The 20,463-nt window shown below is 44.3% G+C and overlaps 1 pseudogene; it reads right to left on the bottom strand.

Moving 5' to 3' along the window:
* The window catches only part of LOC117514987, a 39,093-nt pseudogene extending 21,652 nt beyond the window's left edge, over positions 1 to 17,441 (bottom strand).
* Positions 17,442 to 20,463: the final 3,022 nt, after the last annotated feature.

Genomic DNA, 20,463 nt, shown 5'->3' with positions numbered 1-20,463 from the left:
CAACACAACCAACGTAGCATTGTTCCACAACTTCAAAGAAAAACAGCTGTGTACTTGTACAGACTTGTCACGCACAGTTACAGTGACAAGCTCATTTAGGTTCATTTTGCAGATGGTTTCTTCATAGGCCTGTTTCCACCACAGGGTTTTGTGACTCCGCTGCAGTGACCACCCCTAAAAAGTGATTTTTCAGAACCTTTTTCAGGGGCGAGGGAAGTCCCTGCTGGTGATATGTACTTTATAGCTGATTGTTCGAATTGCTGCACGAGAAAGTGGCATTAAAATGGAGGTAAAGTCTGTGTCACACTATGACAGACAGAGCAAACTGATTCATTACGTATTTAAATAGTTTGCCCGATGGCAAACTTGTGTAATCCGTCGGTCTCTCATGAATTTGGGGCTCTGGTGGACATATGGTGTCACATTTCCACTAGCAACAAAGAGCTGCATTCAGGAGAACAATTTTTATGGTTTTCAGACACATATATACTCAACAAAAATATAAACGCAACACTTTTGGTTTTGCTCCCATTTTGTATGAGATTAACTCAACGATCTAAAACTTTTTCCACATACACAATATCACCATTTCCCTCAAATACTGTGCACAAACCAGTCTAAATCTGTGATAGTGAGTACTTCTCCTTTGCTGAGATAATCCATCCCACCTCACAGGTGTGCCATATCAAGATGCTGATTAGACACCATGATTAGTGCACAGGTGTGCCTTAGACTGCCCACAATAAAAGGCCACTCTGAAAGGTGCAGTTTTGTTTTATTGGGGGGGATACCAGTCAGTATCTGGTGTGACCACCATTTGCCTCATGCAGTGCAACACATCTCCTTCGCATCATCCGTGAAGAGAACACCTCTCCAAAGTGCCAAACAGCAGCGAATGTGAGCATTTGCCCACTCAAATCGGTTACGACGACGAACTGGAGTCAGGTCGAGACCCCGATGAGGACGACGAGCATGCAGATGAGCTTCCCTGAGACAGTTTGTGCAGAAATTCTTTGGTTATGCAAACCGATTGTTTCAGCAGCTGTCCGAGTGGCTGGTCTCAGACGATCTTGGAGGTGAACATGCTGGATGTGGAGGTCCTGGGCTGGTGTGGTTACACGTGGTCTGCGGTTGTGAGGCTGGTTGGATGTACTGCCAAATTCTCTGAAACGCCTTTGGAGACGGCTTATGGTAGAGAAATGAACATTCAATACACGAGCAACAGTTCTGGTTGACATTCCTGCTGTCAGCATGCCAATTGCACGCTCCCTCAAATCTTGCGACATCTGTGGCATTGTGCTGTGTGATAAAACTGCACCTTTCAGAGTGGCCTTTTATTGTGGGCAGTCTAAGGCACACCTGTGCACTAATCATGGTGTCTAATCAGCATCTTGATATGGCACACCTGTGAGGTGGGATGATTATCTCAGCAAAGGAGAAGTGCTCACTATCACAGATTTAGACTGGTTTGTGCACAGTATTTGAGAGAAATGGTGATATTGTATATGTGGAAAAAGTTTTAGATCTTTGAGTTCATCTCATACAAAATGGGAGCAAAACCAAAAGTGTTGCGTTTATATTTTTGTTGAGTGTACATGCTGGGGGAAGCTGGATTTCAGCAGGATTCGCCAAGGTGTTAACACAAATGTGTACAAGAATCAATAACTCTGTGGCACCTTCTCACCAAGACAATCTGCTGGGCACTCTGAGGTACAGAGTTTAAAAAAAAGATTAAAAGCTTGCAGCCACACTGTCTTGTTCTTCAGTCTGACCTGGAACAGCTGCACCAGTTCCTTTCTCCACTTGTGCAAATTCATACTCTGCGTCAGAGCTTTGGCCAATCAGAAGCCCAGTCTGAAGCATCAGACAGCCAGAGGATATGAACACATGAGTGTCATAAAAGTAAATACCAAGGAGAGGACAAAATGGTAAACAGGCAGGCAGCGGGAAAGCTCTCTGCATGATGTCCGCTCAACATTTTAAGCAAACGCAAACTTTTTGACTGACTCTGTGGACATCAGCCGACAAGGAACTTATTTTGCAGATGTGAAAAGGACTTTTGTATGACAAAAAGGAGCACAAACAGAAATCCAAACAATTCTTATCAGTTCCTCTTAACATTTCGTTGATCGGCCATGGTGTGACGGAGCTTAAGCAGAAACAAGCAGAAGAACAAACAATGGAGAGAAAAGGTGACAGATGGAAGGGCAAAGAGATCCAGGCAACGGATCATGTCCAATGAGGATTGAATACCTTGAGAAGGATACAAATATTGAATCCTAGCAATAGTTAGCAAGCAAAATTGACTTTTTGCTTTACAACTTATGTTAAGGTTAAAGTTTACTTGCTAGCTAGGCATCATTAGCACTAGCCGGGTGGGTTTTCATAGCAGTCAAGACACAACAGCGGAGGCCAGTTACTGCGCGTTCCTGTAAATGTTCGCAACGTTCCTGCGCACAAACGGGCCTAATGTGCGTGTAAATGCAAACAAACGGGTGTACTCTGGGTTTTATCACCTGCAGTGGTGGTAGAGTGGGTTGAGGGTCCCACATGACTGGAAGGTGTTATTCTGGCAATGCCGCTGCAGGACAGCTTCTCCATTTTCATCTCTCTGCTGCACAAACACAAACACTCACCAAATTTAATTCAACACAACTGGAAGAAAAAACACAAAATCAGATTTACATGGAAACACAATGCTTCAGACTTTTGCACAATTTGTTTACTGCTTAAAAGCTCACTGAATGTCCAAAAACATAAGAACAATACTGAAGACCACATGACCTTTGAAATGCTGCATTTTTTAAAATTTAAATTTTGCATGCACAGGATCACTCAGAACTCACTCCTGAACTTTTGTCAGATGCTTGCAAAAGAGCAATTTGTTGTTTTATAATTATATTTATAAGAGAGAAAATGCTTTGCATTTTGTTTTGCTGAATTCTCAGAGTGTATCACCAGATAACAAGCAGGTAGTATCACTCTAGCTGACAGCAGGGGGAGACATCATCTACCATCTCTGACCCTCTTCTGCAAACATCTGCTTGTCCCCATCATGGAAAACCACTGCAGGAACTTTCCATTTTCTGAGTCTCCTGTAGGCATGCACACACATGCACTCCGTCTCCTGCCCAGCGTGTCAATACGTGAGACAGAAACATGATCGAAAGATAATAACGAGAGCAGGATTTGTGGTGTGTGGAAGACTCCAGGCACAGGTTACATGCCATGCTCATGTTGTTGGCAGCTTATCTCACCCTGAATCGCCTTTGGGGCGGTTAACCATTGACGCCGTACGAGCTGTTACAATGCACACTTGGCTGTAAATATCAACAGCCATTCAGCATGTTGTTAACTGGCAATAAGACAAAACAGCAGCCAAATTCACTGCGCACCATGGAATCTACGAGTCAAATCAGCGGGGAATTAAATTAGCTGGTTAACCACTGACAAAAATAGATCATCTCAGTAATGGTGTCAGTGTTTGAGTCACGTGTTCGAGTCACTAAAGTGTATTAATACAAGTGATATGAGACTTCCTGCTCATTTTAATGCTGCAACATTTCTCATTCTGCATTATTGATAAAAGTGTCAAAATATAAAGTTTTATTTCTCATCTAAAAATATATACAATTTTTTAAAACGGCAGTTTGTGGACAAAATTGACAATATATTTGAATAATTTTTTAAGGTTTTTAGTGACCAAATTTTGAGAATCAAGATTTCTGATTTCATCCCCCAGCCCAAAAACACTTTTGCACCACTGCAGAAGTATGCACTACGACTGAGTGAGCTAATTTTAGTTCATAACTAAGCACGATGATGAGGAAAAATGAGATGTGAAATTTTAGAGTGAAGGGATGATGATGAATATCATCCAGCGCATATGCCCCACAGTCAGCTTGTGAGATGAAGATGTCTGGAGTGAGTTAGATGAGGTGGTAGAGAGTGAACCGAAGCATGAAAGGAGTGGTGATAGGAGACGACCTCCAATGGGCATGTTGGTGAAAGGAAACAGAGGTGATGAGGAAGTAATGGTATCAAGGATAGGAATGTGGAAGACAGATGGCAGCAACTTCTGCACAAAAGACTGAAAATGGCTGACAATCAAATCAAATCAATTTTATTTATATAGCGCCCAAATCACAACAAACAGTTGCCCCAAGGCACCTTATACGTAAGGCAAGACCATACATAATTACGGAAAACCCCAACGGTCAAACGACCCCCTGTGAGCAAGCACTTGGCAACAGTGGGAAGGAAAAACTCCCTTTTAACAGGAAGAAACCTCCAGCAGACCCAGGCTCAGGGAGGGGCAGTCTTCTACTGGGGACTGGTTGGGGCTGAGGGAGAGAACCAGAAAAAGACATGCTGTGGAGGGGAAGCAGAGATCAATCACTAATGATTAAATGCAGAGTGTGCATACAGAGCAAAAAGAGAAAGAAACACTCAGTGCATCATGGGAACCCCCAGCAGTCTAAGTCTATAGCAGCAAAACTAAGGGATGGGTTCAGGGTCACCTGATCCAGCCCTAACTATAAGCTTTAGCAAAAAGGAAAGTTTATAGCTAATCTTAAAAGTAGAGAGGGTGTCTGTCTCCCTGATCTGAATTGGGAGCTGGTTCCACAGGAGAGGAGCCTGAAGCTGAAGGCTCTGCCTCCCATTCTACTCTTACAAACCCTACTCTTACAAACCCTGTTCTCCTCCTTCTTGAAGAAGGAGGAGAACAGGGTGACATACACTCAACAAAAATATAAATGCAACACTTTGGTTTTGCTCCCATTTTGTATGAGATGAACTCAAAGATCTAAAACTTTTTCCACATACACAATATCACCATTTCCCTCAATATTGTTCACAAACCAGTCTAAATCTGTGATAGTGGAGCACTTCTCCTTTGCTGAGATAATCCATCACCACCTCACAGGTGTGCCATATCAAAATGCTGATTAGACAACCATGATTAGTGCACAGGTGTGCCTTAGACTGCCCACAATAAAAGGCCACTCTGAAAGGTGCAGTTGTGTTTTATTGGGGGGGGGGGATACCAGTCAGTATCTGGTGTGACCACCATTTGCCTCATGCAGTGCAACACATCTCCTTCGCATAGAGTTGATCAGGTTGTCAATTGTGGCCTGTGGAATGTTGGTCCACTCCTCTTCAATGGCTGTGCGAAGTTGCTGGATATGGGCAGGAACTGGTACACGCTGCTGTATACGGCGGTCCGAGCATCCCAAACATGCTCAATGGGTGACATGTCCCAAGTGAGTATGCCGGCCATGGCAAGAACTGGGACATTTTCAGCTTCCAAGAATTGTGTACAGATCCTTGCAACATGGGCCGTGCATTATCCTGCTGCACATGAGGTGATGTTCTTGGATGTATGCACAAACAATGGGCCTCAGGATCTCGTCACGATATTTCTGTGCATTCAAAATGCCATCAATAAAATGCACCTTGTTCTTCATCCATAACAGACGCCTGCCCTACCATAACCCACCACCACCATGGGCCACCCTCGATCCACAACATTGACATCAGAAAACCGCTCACCCACACAACGCCACACACGCTGTCTGCCATCTGCCCTGGACAGTGTGAACCTGGGATTCATCCGTGGAAGAGAGAACACCGTCTCCACATGCAAACGCCAGTGATGTGAGCATTTGCCCACTCAAGTCGGTTACGACGATGAACTGGAGTCGGTCGAGACCCCGATGAGGACGACGAGCATGCAGATGAGCTTCCCTGAGACGGTTTCTGACAGAAATTCTTGGTTATGCAAACCGATTGTATTCAGCAGGCTGTCTGAGTGGCTGGTCTCAGACGATCTTGGAGGTGAACATGCTGGATGTGGAGGTCCTGGGCTGGTGTGGTTACACGTGGTCTGCGGTTGTGAGGCTGGTTGGATGTGCTGCCAAATTCTCTGAAACGCCTTTGGAGACGGCTTATGGTAGAGAAATGAACATTCAATACACAAGCAACAGCTCTGGTTGACATTTCCTGCTGTCAGCATGCCAATTGCACGCTCCCTCAAATCTGCGACATCTTGCGGCATTGTGCTGTGTGATAAAACTGCACCTTTCAGAGTGGCCTTTTATTGTGGGCAGTCTAAGGCACACCTGTGCACTAATCATGGTGTCTAATCAGCATCTTGATATGGCAACACATGTGAGGTGGGGTTGGGATTATCTCAGCAAAGGAGAAGTGCTCACTATCACAGATTTAGACTGGTTTTGAACAATATTGAGGAAATGGTGATATTGTGTATGTGGAAAACATTTTAGATCTTTGAGTTCATCTCATACAAAATGTGAGCAAAACCAAAAGTGTTGCGTTTATATATTTTGTTGATTGTAAAGAGTGGAGGAAGATTGCACACAAGATGGACTACATTCATTGTAGGTGATCCAAGCTAAAAGAAATTAGAGACTCTAGATGGGGGGCAGGAGAGAGTGTAGCCAGACAGCATAGGATGGTGGTTTGTCGACGACATTAGAGGTGAAAAAGGAGAGTGTAGAGCTCAAACAAAGGATGAAGGAGGAAAGAGAGAGGCACTGGATGGAGGGTTAGCAATTTTGACAACTGAAAAGTACTGCAGATGTGGTGAGTGAGACAGCTAGGACGGTACTGGATGTGACATCTGGACAATGGACGAAAGACAAGGAGATGTGGTGGTGGTGAATGAAGATGTCCAGGAAAGCATAAGGAGAAAGACGTTAATGAAAAAGAATTGGTATAGTCAGAGAAATGAAGAAAGTAGACAGGAGTGCAAGGAGATGTGTTGTAAGGTGGCAAAGGTTATGGAAAAGGCCTACAGTGAGCTGTACAAGATGTTAACAGTAAGGAAGGAGAAAAGGGAGTTATACTGATTGGCCAGACAAAGGAAAAAGTTGTAAAGTATGTGCAGCAGGTTAGGGTGGTAAAAGATGCAGATAGTAATGTGCCGACAAAGCGAGGAGAGTGTGTTGAGAAGGTGGAGGGAATATTTTGAGGAGCTAATGAATGAAGAAAATGAGAGTGTTGTGTGGGCCGCCAGAAGAGGAGGTACTGCTGGCCCACACCAGAGGGCGCCCTGCCTGAAGTGCGGGCTTCAGGCACGAGAGGGCGCTGCCAGCCACGGACACAACCGGGAGTGACAGCTGTCACACATCAACTCAATGACAGCTGTCACCCATCTCATTTCATCACTCCATAAAAGCCGGATGTCATCTCCACCTCGCTGCCGAGATATCATCTACCTTGTGAAGGTAATTCTCTGCTAAACTGAAAACACTGACCTAATAGTCTGAACTTCTTTGCAGCCGTTTTCCTGTAAGTGTTTCCTTATCTGTGGGATTGGCGTTTGGTGTGATCAGCGACGGCTTCGCTTCACACCCCAACCAAGATAAGTGGTTAGACAGGAGCTGCACATGTGTGTGATTAGAGGTGGAGGTGACTTTCCACCTTCTGACTGTTTTTGTTACTGGGTGTGCACACACCCACATCTCACTGTTTGTGCTCCTCGACAGCAGTACCAGAATCCGACAGTCGGGGATGGTGATCACCTGGGAATTCAGGACTTGGCGGCTCCAGTATTCTCCGGTTCTGTGGCGGTGGAAAATCGTGTGGTTCCGGCTCTTCTCAGGACAGACATCTTCTATCCTCAAGCCTGCCACACGTCACCTTGGTGTATTGACTGCTGTCAGATTCTGTGATTGTCTGTATCATCGTTGTGCACATTCACAACATTAAATTGTTACCTTTTGGCTCATCTATTGACCGTATCATATTGCGCCCCCTGTTGTGGGTCCATGTCACTACACTTCCCCAACAGGATATCTCGGGCCAAACGTCATGGCTCCCGAGGGGCATCAACCATCTGTTGGACAACCAATGGAAGAGCAGGGTGCCACAGGCGTCGGCTGGAGGCGCGATTGGTGAGTTGCAGCATAGCCTCACCGCCTTTATCACTCGGATGGACCTGATGACCGAGCAAAACATCCTTAATCGCAGGACGGAGGCTCTCAACCGCGCAGGTGGAAGCGCGTGCTCAGGGCGCTGCTGCAGCTCCTCCTCCTGCCGACCCGGTGCCGAATACAGACATTCTACTGGTCATATCAACGACCCCCCCCACCATCCCCATGAAGCATACATAAGCCCCCCAGAGCCGTACGGAGGTTGTGTGGAGACGTACGGGGACTTTCTTATGCAGTGTTCGCTCGTCTTTGCCAGCGTCCTGTGATGTACGCGTCTGACACCAGTAAGGTGGCTTACGTGATTAATTTGCTTCGAGGTGAGGCACGCGCTTGGGCTACAGCGCTTTGGGAACAAGGTTCACGGCTCCTTGCTCTTATACTGGGTTTGTGAGGGAGCTCATAACTGTTTTTGATCACCCCAACAGAGGCGAAACGCGTCTACCGTGCTGCTGTCAATGAGACAGGGGCATCAGAGCGCAGCCGAATATGCAGTCGACTTCCGCATCACGGCTGCGAGATCCGGCTGGAATATGACTGCGCTCCGCGCTGCCTTCATAAACGGACTGTCGTCGGTCCTGAAGGAGCACCTGGTGGCTAAGGAGGAAGTGCGGGATTTGGCTGAGCTTATCGATTTGGTTATACGATTGGACAATCGGTTAGAAGAATGCCGACGGGAGCGAGGCGAAGGGCATGGTCAGGCACAAGCCGTCCCTCTTCCTCCCGGGTCCGAAAGAGAGCCGTCTTCCCCACGCTCCACAGCCACAGCGCTCCGTGTGGCTACAGCTCCCCCTGCTGACGATGCTAGGGACATGAGCAGGGCCACATTCAGACAAAGGAGGCTGGTCCGCGGGGAGTGCTTTGTCTGCGGCTCGAGTGAGCATCAGCAGAGAGTCTGCCCCAAACAGTCAAAACACAAACGCCCGCCCTTAGAGACTGGGCTGAGGGGGGGTTAAAACATTCACGTGGGTCATACACATCTTTCAACACGACTCCCAGTTACAATCCTGAGTGGGGATTTAACCCTTCAAGCCCCAGCACTGGTGGACACGGGGTCAGAAGAGAATCTGCTGGATAGCAGATGGGCAAGGGAGGTAGGGCTCCCTCTGGTTGCGCTTTCTTCACCAGTGAAGGTGCGAGCACTAGATGGCACTCTTCTCCCTTTTATCACACACAAGACACTACCTGTAACCCTGGTAGTGTCTGGGAATCACCAGGAGGAGATTGAGTTTTTTGTAACTCCTTCTACCTCCCGCGTGATTTTGGGCTTCCCATGGATGATTAAACACAATCCCGGATTGATTGGCCGTCTGGGGTTGTGGCTCAGTGGAGCGAAACCTGCCACCGGAATTGTTTATGATCCTCGGTTCTTCCCGGTGTAAACGCTAATGAGGAGGTTAAAGTCCCTCCCAATCTGACGGCGGTGCCGGTTGAGTACCACGATCTTGCTGATGTCTTCCGCAAGGATCTGGCGCTCACCCTTCCCCCGCACCGTCCGTACGATTGTGCCATTGATTTGGTCCCGGGCGTTGAGTTCCCGTCCAGCAGGCTGTACAATCTCTCACGTCCCGAGCACGAATCAATGGAGACCTACATCCGGGACTCATTAGCTGCCGGGCTGATCCGGAATTCCACCTCCCCGATGGGTGCAGGTTTCTTTTTTGTGGGCAAGAAAGATGGCGGACTCTGTCCATGCATTGATTACAGGGGGCTGAACGACAACGGTTCGTAATCGATACCCTTTACCCCTGTTGGATTCAGTGTTCACGCCCCTGCATGGAGCCCAAATTTTCACCAAACTGGACCTCAGGAATGCGTACCACCTGGTTCGGATCCGGAGGGAGACGAATGGAAGACGGCATTCAACACCCCATTAGGTCATTTTGAGTACCTGGTCATGCCGTTCGGCCTCACTAACGCCCCCGCGACGTTCCAAGCTTTGGTTAATGACGTCTTGCGGGACTTCCTGCACCGATTCGTCTTCGTATATCTGGATGACATACTCATCTTTTCCCCGGACCCTGAGACTCATGTCCAGCATGTACGTCAGGTCCTGCAACGGTTGTTGGAGAACCGGCTGTTTGTGAAGGGTGAGAAGTATGAGTTTCACCGCACCTCTTTGTCCTTCCTGGGGTTCATCATCCTCCAACTCCGTCGCCCCTGATCCGGCCAAGGTTGCAGCGGTGAGAGATTGGCCCCAACCAACAAGCCATAGGAAGCTGCAACAGTTCCTCGGCTTTGCAAATTTCTACAGGAGGTTCATTAAGGGCTACAGTCAGGTAGTTAGCCCCCTGACAGCCCTGACCTTCCAAAGTCCCCTTCACCTGGTCGGATCGGTGCGAAGCCGCGTTAAAGGAGTTGAAACGCCGGTTCTCGTCTGCACCAGTTCTGGTGCAGCCCGACCCTAGCCGCCAGTTCGTGGTTGAAGTGGACGCCTCTGACTCAGGGATGGGAGCCGTGCTATCCCAGAGCGGAGAGACCGATAAGGTTCTTCACCCGTGTGCATACTTTTCTCGCAGGTTGACCCCAGCTGAACGGAACTATGACGTCGGCAATCGAGAACTCCTTGCGGTGAAAGAGGCGCTTGAGGAGTGGAGACACTGTTGGAGGGAGCGTCTGTGCCGTTCACAGTTTTCACTGACCATCGGAACCTGGAGTATATCAGGACCGCCAAGCGGCTGAACCCCAGGCAAGCCCGCTGGTCACTGTTCTTCGGGCGTTTTGACTTCCGAATCACCTACCACCCCGGGACCAAGAACCAGAGATCGGATGCCTTGTCCCGGGTGCATGAAGATGAGGTCAAGACTGAGCTGTCGGATCCACTGGAGCCCATCATTACGGAGTCCACTATCGTGGCCACCCTCACCTGGGATGTGGAGAAGACTGTCCGGGAGGCCCTGGCACGGAGCCGGGCCAACTTGATTGTTGTGGGTCCGTGTCACTACACTTTCCCCAACAGAGAGAGAGAAAAGACTGGATAATGTGGAGAGAGTAAGTCAGGAAGTACAAGGGGTTAGTAAAGATGAAGTTAGGGAAGCTATGAAGAGGATGGAGAGAGGATAGGCAGTTGGTCCAAATGACATTCCAGTGGAGGCATGGAAATGTAGGAGAGATGGCAGTGGAGATTCTAACCAGATTGTTGAATAAAACCTTGGAAAGTGAGATGATATCTGAGGAGTGGAGCTAAAAAAATACAGGAGGAGGCAGAGCTGAAGATGTTGCAATCTTCTTTGAGAGTAATGAAGATGGACAGGATGAAGAATGAGTATATCGGGGGGTGGCACAGGTAGGACACTTTGGAGACAGTTAGAGAGGTGAGATTGAGGTCTGGACACAGGGTATTTTGGGAGAAGGATGCTGAGGATGGGGTCACCAGGCATGAGGAGAAGAGGGAAGCCAAAGAGGAGGTTTATGGATGTGCTGAGCGAAGACGTGGGTGGTTGGTGTGACAGAGAAAGATACAGAGGACAGGGTGAGGATGAGACTGAGACTAATAATCTGCTGCAGCGCCCCCTAATGGGAGCAGCTGAAAGAAGATGTAGTATGTCATCATTTCAAATAAATTATGCTCCCTGCTCAGGCCGACTTGTCAGAATGGTATTTTAAAACACAACAGGTCAAAACATTTCAATAATTAAAAAAGAAGAAAAAAAAAATCTAACGAAAAAACCTGCTAAAACTCCGAAAAAACATGAACAATTTCCTAATTTTTTTTATGCCACATCAATGCGGCGTGGCTGTTAAAAAAATATTGTAACACTTCTGTTGCACCTGCTATTGTAATCATTTTTCCAGTAGTGACCAGTTATTACAATAGTGACTGTAACACACCCTCAATCTAGCCAAAAAAAAAAAAAAAAAAAAAAAGACCCACAAATACTGGATGATAGTTTATCAGATTACTAACTTCTGCAGCTCCAGCTGAGTCTTCAGTTTCTTCTTTGCTCCTTGTGTCAAGTCATACTTGTCCAGGTCTTCTTCTGTCAGTCCTAAAAACTGGGTTCAGTGATAAAAAAAAAATAAATAAAATATATATATATAATTATATATATATAAAAGGTTTAATAAACAAAAACATGTCAATTTTTAACACTGACAAGAAAGTGCCTCCAGCGTGCTGGTTTTTGGAGAAGGTTATTTTCCCAAAGAAAAAACAAGAATTCATCAATCAAATACCATAAAATTTTAAACAAAACCAAGTAGAAAACCAAGTGATGTGTTGGAGCGTTCTTTTGTTTTTGACAGCTCTTGCTTGCCTCTACTGGTGGTTGGCTCTCACTGCGGTATTGTATCACTTCCTGTTCCGGAGCACAGCGGTGTTTTGCTGTATCTGTTAGCTGTTTAATCTGCGCAGTTAGATTGATCTAGTTAACTAGATAACGATTTGTTTCACAGTGTAATCTTCATGTGCCTTAACTAAAGCACTCCCTCTGCTGAATCACCTCTAAATTATTTACACGTCATTCACTTTGTGTGTTTTTAGGAATCCGCTAGCTTAGCGCAGCTACTAGCTCTTAGCCGGTTTAGCATGGCGGCTTCTCCTGTCTCTCCTGCACTTTTCTGCTTGGGTGTGAAATGTTTAGTTCCTCGGCCTCCTTTAGCAGTAATGGTACTTGTAATAAGTGTAGTTTATTCGTAGCTTTGGAGGCCAGGATGGGCGAATTGGAGACTCGGCTCCGCACCGTTGAAAATTCTACAGTTAGCCAGGCCCCTGTAGTCGGTGCGGACCAAGGTAGCTTAGCCGCCGTTAGTTTCCCTCTGGCAGATCCCGAGCAGCTGGGAAAGCAGGCCGACTGGGTGACTGTGAGGAGGAAGCGTAGTTCTAAACAGAAGCCCCGTGTACACCGCCAGCCCGTTCACATTTCTAACCGTTTTTCCCCAATCGACGACACACCCGCCGAGGATCAAACTCTGGTTATTGGCGACTCTGTTTTGAGAAATGTGAAGTTAGCGACACCAGCAACCATAGTCAATTGTCTTCTGTGGGCCAGAGCAGGCGACATTGAAGGAAATTTGAAACTGCTGGCTAAGGCTAAGCGTAAATTTGGTAAGATTGTAATTCACGTCAGCAGTAATGACACCCGGTTACGCCAATCGGAGGTCACTAAACTTAACATTGAATCGGTGTGTAACTTTGCAAAAACAATGTCGGACTCTGTTGTTTTCTCTGGGCCCCCCCAATCGGACCGGGAGTGACATGTTTAGCCGCATGTTCTCCTTGAATTGCTGGCTGTCTGAGTGGTGTCCAAAAAATGAGGTGGGCTTCATAGATAATTGGCAAAGCTTCTGGGGAAAACCTGGTCTTGTTAGGAGAAAAATCTATTTAAGCATAAAAATTCAAAGAGAAAAAATAATATAGCACCCACCCACCACTTTAATCATATCTTAGATCTTGTTCTGACTTATGGTATGGAAATTGAAGACTTAACAGTATTCCCTGAAAACTCCCTTCTGTCTGATCATTTCTTAATAACATTTACATTTACTCTGATGGACTACCCAGCAGTGGGGAATAAGTTCATTACACTAGAAGTCTTTCAGAAAGCGCTGTAACTAGGTTTAAGGATATGATTCCTTCTTTATGTTCTCTAATGCCATATACCAACACAGTGCAGAGTAGCTACCTAAACTCTGTAAGTGAGATAGAGTATCTGTCAATAGTTTTACATCCTCATTGAAGACAACTTTGGATGCTGTAGCTCCTCTGAAAAAGAGAGCTTTAAATCAGAAGTGCCTGACTCCGTGGTATAACTCACAAACTCGCAGCTTAAAGCAGATAACCCATAAGTTGGAGAGGAAATGGCGTCTCACTAATTTAGAAGATCTTCACTTAGCCTGGAAAAAGAGTCTGTTGCTCTATAAAAAAAGCCCTCCGTAAAGCTAGGACATCTTACTACTCATCACTAATTGAAGAAAATAAGAACAACCCCAGGTTTCTTTTCAGCACTGTAGCCAGGGACAAAGAGTCAGAGCTCTATTGAGCCGAGTATTCCTTTAACTTTAACTAGTAATGACTTCATGACTTTCTTTGCTAATAAAATTTTAACTATTAGAGAAAAAATTACTCATAACCATCCCAAAGACGTATCGTTATCTTTGGCTGCTTTCAGTGATGCCGGTATTTGGTTAGACTCTTTCTCTCAGATTGTTCTGTCTGAGTTATTTTCATTAGTTACTTCATCCAAACCATCAACATGTCTATTAGACCCCATTCCTACCAGGCTGCTCCAGGAAGCCCTACCATTATTTAATGCTTCGATCTTAAATATGATCAATCTATTTATTAGTTGGCTATGTACCACAGGCTTTTAAGGTGGCAGTAATTAAACCTTACTTAAAAAGCCATCACTTGACCCAGCTATCTTAGCTAATTATAGGCCAATCTCCAACCTTCCTTTTCTCTCAAAAAGTCTTGAAAGGGTAGTTGTAAAACAGCTAACTGATCATCTGCAGAGGAATGGTCTATTTGAAGAGTTTCAGTCAGGTTTTAGAATTCATCATAGTACAGAAACAGCATTAGTGAAGGTTACAAATGATCTTCTTATGGCCTCAGACAGTGGACTCATCTCTGTGCTTGTTCTGTTAGACCTCAGTGCTGCTTTTGATACTGTTGACCATAAAATTTTATTACAGAGATTAGAGCATGCCATAGGTATTAAAGGCACTGCGCTGCGGTGGTTTGAATCATATTTATCTAATAGATTACAATTTGTTCATGTAAATGGGGAATCTTCTTCACAGACTAAGGTTAATTATGGAGTTCCACAAGGTTCTGTGCTAGGACCAATTTTATTCACTTTGCTTCCCTTAGGCAGTATTATTAGACGGCATTGCTTAAATTTTCATTGTTACGCAGATGATACCCAGCTTTATCTATCCATGAAGCCAGAGGACACACCAATTAGCTAAACTGCAGGATTGTCTTACAGACATAAAGACATGGATGACCTCTAATTTCCTGCTTTTAAACTCAGATAAAACTGAAGTTATTGTACTTGGCCCCACAAATCTTAGAAACATGGTGTCTAACCAGATCCTTACTCTGGATGGCATTACCCTGACCTCTAGTAATACTGTGAGAAATCTTGGAGTCATTTTTGATCAGGATATGTCATTCAAAGCGCATATTAAACAAATATGTCGGACTGCTTTTTTGCATTTACGCAATATCTCTAAAATTAGAAAGGTTTTGTCTCAGAGTGATGCTGAAAAACTAATTCATGCATTTATTTCCTCTAGGCTAGACTATTGTAATTCATTATTATCAGGTTGTCCTAAAAGTTCCCTGAAAAGCCTTCAGTTAATTCAAATGCTGCAGCTAGGAGTACTAACGGGGACTAGAAGGGAGAGCATATCTCACCCATATTGGCCTCTCTTCATTGGCTTCCTGTTAATTCTAGAATAGAATTTAAAATTATTCTTCTTACTTATAAGGATTTGAATAATCAGGTCCCATCTTATCTTAGGGACCTCATAGTACCATATCACCCCAATAGAGCGCTTCGCTCTCAGACTGCAGGCTTACTTGTAGTTCCTAGGGTTTGTAAGAGTAGAATGGGAGGCAGAGCCTTCAGCTTTCAGGCTCCTCTCCTGTGGAACCAGCTCCCAATTCAGATCAGGGAGACAGACACCCTCTCTACTTTTAAGATTAGGCTATAAACTTTCCTTTTTACTAAAGCTTATAGTTAGGGCTGGATCAGGTGACCCTGAACCATCCCTTAGTTATGCTGCTATAGACTTAGACTGCTGGGGGGTTCCCATGATGCACTGAGTGTTTCTTTCTCTTTTTGCTCTGTATGCACCACTCTGCATTTAATCATTAGTGATTGATCTCTGCTCCCCTCCACAGCATGTCTTTTTCCTGGTTCTCCCTCAGCCCAACCAGTCCCAGCAGAAGACTGCCCCTCCCTGAGCCTGGTTCTGCTGGAGGTTTCTTCCTGTTAAAAGGGAGTTTTTCCTTCCCACTGTCGCCAAGTGCTTGCTCACAGGGGGTCGTTTTGACCCTTGGGGTTTTTCCATAATTATTGTATGGCCTTGCCTTACAATATAAAGCGCCTTGGGGCAACTGTTAGTTGTGATTTGGCGCTATATAAATAAAATTGATTGATAGAATGTGTGCCATTATTGTTGAAAGAGGAGACAAATGTGATGCAAGTGGGTCACCATTTCTGGGCGATCACACTGCACTCTGGTGGTCACAATTAAGAAGTGTAGTAGTGGTAGTGGGGGGTCCCTCGATTTTCACAAATCCTGGTAAAAGGTTTTGCCCCTAACATGGCGTACAAATCTTCACATTTGAGCTTGGTAAGTAAAAGTATGTGACAGTTTCAAAGAATTTTAAAGATTGTAAAACAGCACACTGGAATTTTGATGAGTGCTCTTGTAAACTTGACTTGTTGGTCACTTGTGTTGCTGCCTCCTGTTGGGCAAATCAGAAACTGTCCAGAATCCAAACCAGCTCTTACCTCCTCCATGGTGAGCTGTTTGAAGACTGGGTAATACTTATGGAGCCGGAGCTTGCGGAGCCAGTCCAGGATGCCGTTCTGCTTGAGTGTTGGTCTGGGACTGGGATGGTGGTTGGGTAAGAGACTGGGAACGGGACTGGGAATGAGAATGCAAGAACGAGGTTGGCTGGGAATAAAACGGGTGCTGCGATGGCACTGCGGGGGCTGCTGGTTTGCATTTGAAGGTGGTGCTGGGAGTACTGAAGCGAGGGACCGGGCTGGTACTGGGGATGCTGCTGGGGAGGGGTGTCACGTTTGAGGGCCATGGGACCTTGGGCGGGTGGGACAGGAAGAGAAGACATCTGGGGCGAGTGCTGGGAAGGAGGGGGGGCATGGGCGAAGGGAGAGAGGAGAGGTGAGGATGTGAGCGGGTCAGGACAGAGCTGTGGGTGGTGACGACGGGCTGGACGCTGGCCACCCTGTAGACCGCCCTGAGAGAGGACAGCGGGTCAGAAGACCTTAAAAAAGATACACAACACTGAACTGATGATGTCAGAATTTACCTGTTGGCTCCTCTGTACTGCAACATACATCCAAGATCTGAATGAAGGAGGAAACAAAAAACACATCATTATTATCACCCTCATTTAAAAACAAATAAAAACCTCTTCCTGGACCATCTCATAGATTACATTATTAAACCAATCACAGCACTTCAAGTTTTACACTTTAAAAAAGTGATGCAAATTATTGGTGGTTAATAGGGTTCTAAAAAGGAATAGTTTGCACCATGTGTCATGCTCAGTTGTCACATTACAGGGTAACATTTGTCACATGTCATAGAATCTAACAGACATCGACCTTGTTTGACCTTTACTTTGCAGACCAAGGATTCAGCACAGACAAAACTGTTCCATTTATTAATCCTATTAACCAATAATTTGCATAATTTTTTTTTTACCAAAACTGGAGCAACTTTAATTTTTAACCCCTGTATAAACTGAAACTGACCTTCATGACCTTTCTTGCTGTTTTGCCCCATAACATTCAGTCATAAACTGTCCAAACTATACCTTTTTGTAATCTTTATGACCAGACAAATATTGTGGTATAGTTTTCAATATGATCGGAGCATCTTTTAATTTTGACCTCTGTGTAATTCTCCTACCTGGCTGCCGACTGAAAATTCAAGTGACCGATTGTTCTGTTTTGGGGTTTTTTAACCGTAATGTCTAAGGAGAATTGGTGCTGAATTTGGTGCTTGTTTCATCATTTGAAAGATTCCTCTGTAAACATTGTTATCTGCTGCACTACTGGACGGGGCACTGCCCAAAACCAAACCCGCTCACCCTGCAGACCTCAACGGCACGAGCAGGTATAAATAAAGGTTCAATAAAGACTGATAATTGCTCTCATCCAGCACTTCGTGTTTACTGTCCTCTGATCCACTACATGGCCATTAACATTAAATTCACCACAGAAACAAACCCGTATGTGCGGTTTAGTAAGTACAACGTTGAATTCCACCAAACTCTGGTGAAAGTGTGTAGAAGTAGCAGAAAGTAGACACACATTTAAAGTAGCCGGGACTCAAGTCCGGCATGTGCTTGTACACAGATATGAAGCACGTTCAGATACACAAACAGCATTAGAGGCTAAAAATAGTCATCAAAATGAAGTCACACTCATAGAATCAAGAACACACACACACACACTGACATGAGATCACCACACTGGCTTCCCAACACAAACACGCCACGCTGAATTCCCACACCAGACCAAAATAGCCGGCCCACTCCACCAGACACCTATAAACACAAATTGAAAAGCCTGCGTGGAGTCTCACGTCCCGCCACGGCCACAAACCACAACCCAGACTCACAGCGTTGTCCTTCCATGAGCACAACCCCCTCCACCCCAAAACCCAGACATGAAATCTTTCATCCTGGCTTCCACACTCTGCTCCTTCTTAGCACCCCTTCCTCACATCCAAGAATAGAAATCTCATGTTTTACATCCCCACTGCACCCAACAGGAGTTCACGTCTATTTGACGACTTCTGCTGCACGTCAACCTGCTGCAAATGGCAAAAATCAGACAAAGTTGGGACGATGTGCAAAAAACAAAAAAACAAACAAAACAAAAATGATTCTTGCATTTACTTTGGCTCATATTTAACTGCGAGTGTACGAAAATGTGTTTCATGTTTGTGTGGTTTTGTTAATATTCATCCATTCCTACATTTAAGGTCTGCAACACATTCCAAAAAACAAACAAAAGATGGGACGGAAGTTATTTATTCTAAATTTAAAGATTAAATCATCACTTTTACAGCCAGTTTTGTAGCAACAAGTCAGGGGATGAACACATGAACATTTCCAAGTCACTGAATATGTCTTGGAGTTCATTTACATAATTCATTAATAATCATAACTGCACACAGTATGGTACTATGTGGATTAAAAAGCAACAAGTAGGCTGTTCCCAAAAACTGACTGACCAAGCCGGAAGGAGACGAGTTTTTTATCTAGTGTGGGAGGAGGCCCCCCACTTAATACTAAAAAAAAAAACATCGCATTTGCCCTTCACATAATTACAGAAATCATTTATCTGACTTTCAACAAAGCACAATCAATACTCCAATACTAAAAGTGGGTTGTGTGGAAATATTGCATGACCTACAGAAAGGGTGGGCAGTTTTGAATTTGCCTACATGTAATAATGTAAATAAGAAGAATATAGAAAATTTTTGATGCATGCAATAACTAATGCGTCAAAAATCGATCCATGTAAATGTCAACAATAATCATCCATGACTGGATCTATTTTTGTTGCCCCAAATTTAAATGTGGGTTGAATGAAAAAAATCAACCTGATTTGTTGTTCATTTTTAGTTGCTTTTTATTTTATCCTTATGAATTTGTATTTCATTTTGTTTATGGACTTTTATACGATACTATTTTATTGCTATTCTGTGTTTCCTTTTATTTAATATGTTCAATGTTGCTGACATTAATGAGTGAAGCTTTTCATTATCTGTGCATATATCAAACAATAATTTAAAATTTAATAATTGTTGCAGAATCTCAAAGTAATACTACTTCACAACTGTCGTTATGATTCTTTTTTTTACAACGATACTGTATTAATGTAAAGAAGTTTTTAGCCCCTCCCCCTATGCTATACTCTCCATGTTCCTTGAGATTTAAATTATAGTTGAAACTTAGGAATAAAAGAGAAATTATTGAAGAAACACTGTGTTCAATAGTTGATCACAGTGCTTCCAATTCTTTTTTTTTTTTTTTTGTCATAGCGATGAAATGTAAAAAAAAAAAAAAAAACTGAAATTGTAGCAGTCATATTTGTCTTTCAAATTAGAGATCAGTCCCACATACATTTTTTGGCATAACTGAAAATAACTGGGAATCACAGCTGCGAGTGTCACACGGCTTTTCTGGCCTTTCTTTGTGAAAAAATGACCAATTTAGGATTGTAGTACTGTCACATTTACGTTTTTAAAATATTTTCTACTTTAAAATACTCAGGTAAGCTAATCACAATGCTAGGAATACTCACAAATAGGGATGGGTATTGATATTTTCTCGATATTGATGCCAATATCGATTCCGCTTATCGATCCAATTCCTTATCGATTCCCTTATCGATACCTCTTGTGAATTTTCTGTGTACTAAAAGTAGACTTTAGAGGTTTTCTATGTCAGTAACATTTTATTGAGTCTTAAAGTAAATAAATATGAAATTGGACACTGGATCCTTGATCTCTGGACATAAATAACAATAAACAAAATCTGTAGTTTGTCTCAAAAGTATTTCCTTTCAGACATTAATGGCATGAATGTCTCTCCATACCCCTGAGCTAAGCTGCACGTCTGCATCAATGTAATTCATAAAGAATGCAGGACGTCTCATTTTGGTAGGAAAACAATGTTTTGTTTGACTGTAGTTTGTTTGTTTTACAACGTTTGGAAAGAGGTGTCATTTGATTTCAAACGGCAATCCCCTTTGAAGTTATTAATTCGTACTGCTGCGCTTCGCTATATAAT

The sequence above is a fragment of the Thalassophryne amazonica genome, chromosome 8, assembly GCF_902500255.1.
Source record: "Thalassophryne amazonica chromosome 8, fThaAma1.1, whole genome shotgun sequence".
In the NCBI taxonomy this organism is placed as follows: Eukaryota; Metazoa; Chordata; class Actinopteri; order Batrachoidiformes; family Batrachoididae; genus Thalassophryne; species Thalassophryne amazonica.
The sequence above is the reverse complement of the archived record's forward strand: the minus strand, read 5'-3'. Positions and strand labels throughout refer to the sequence as shown.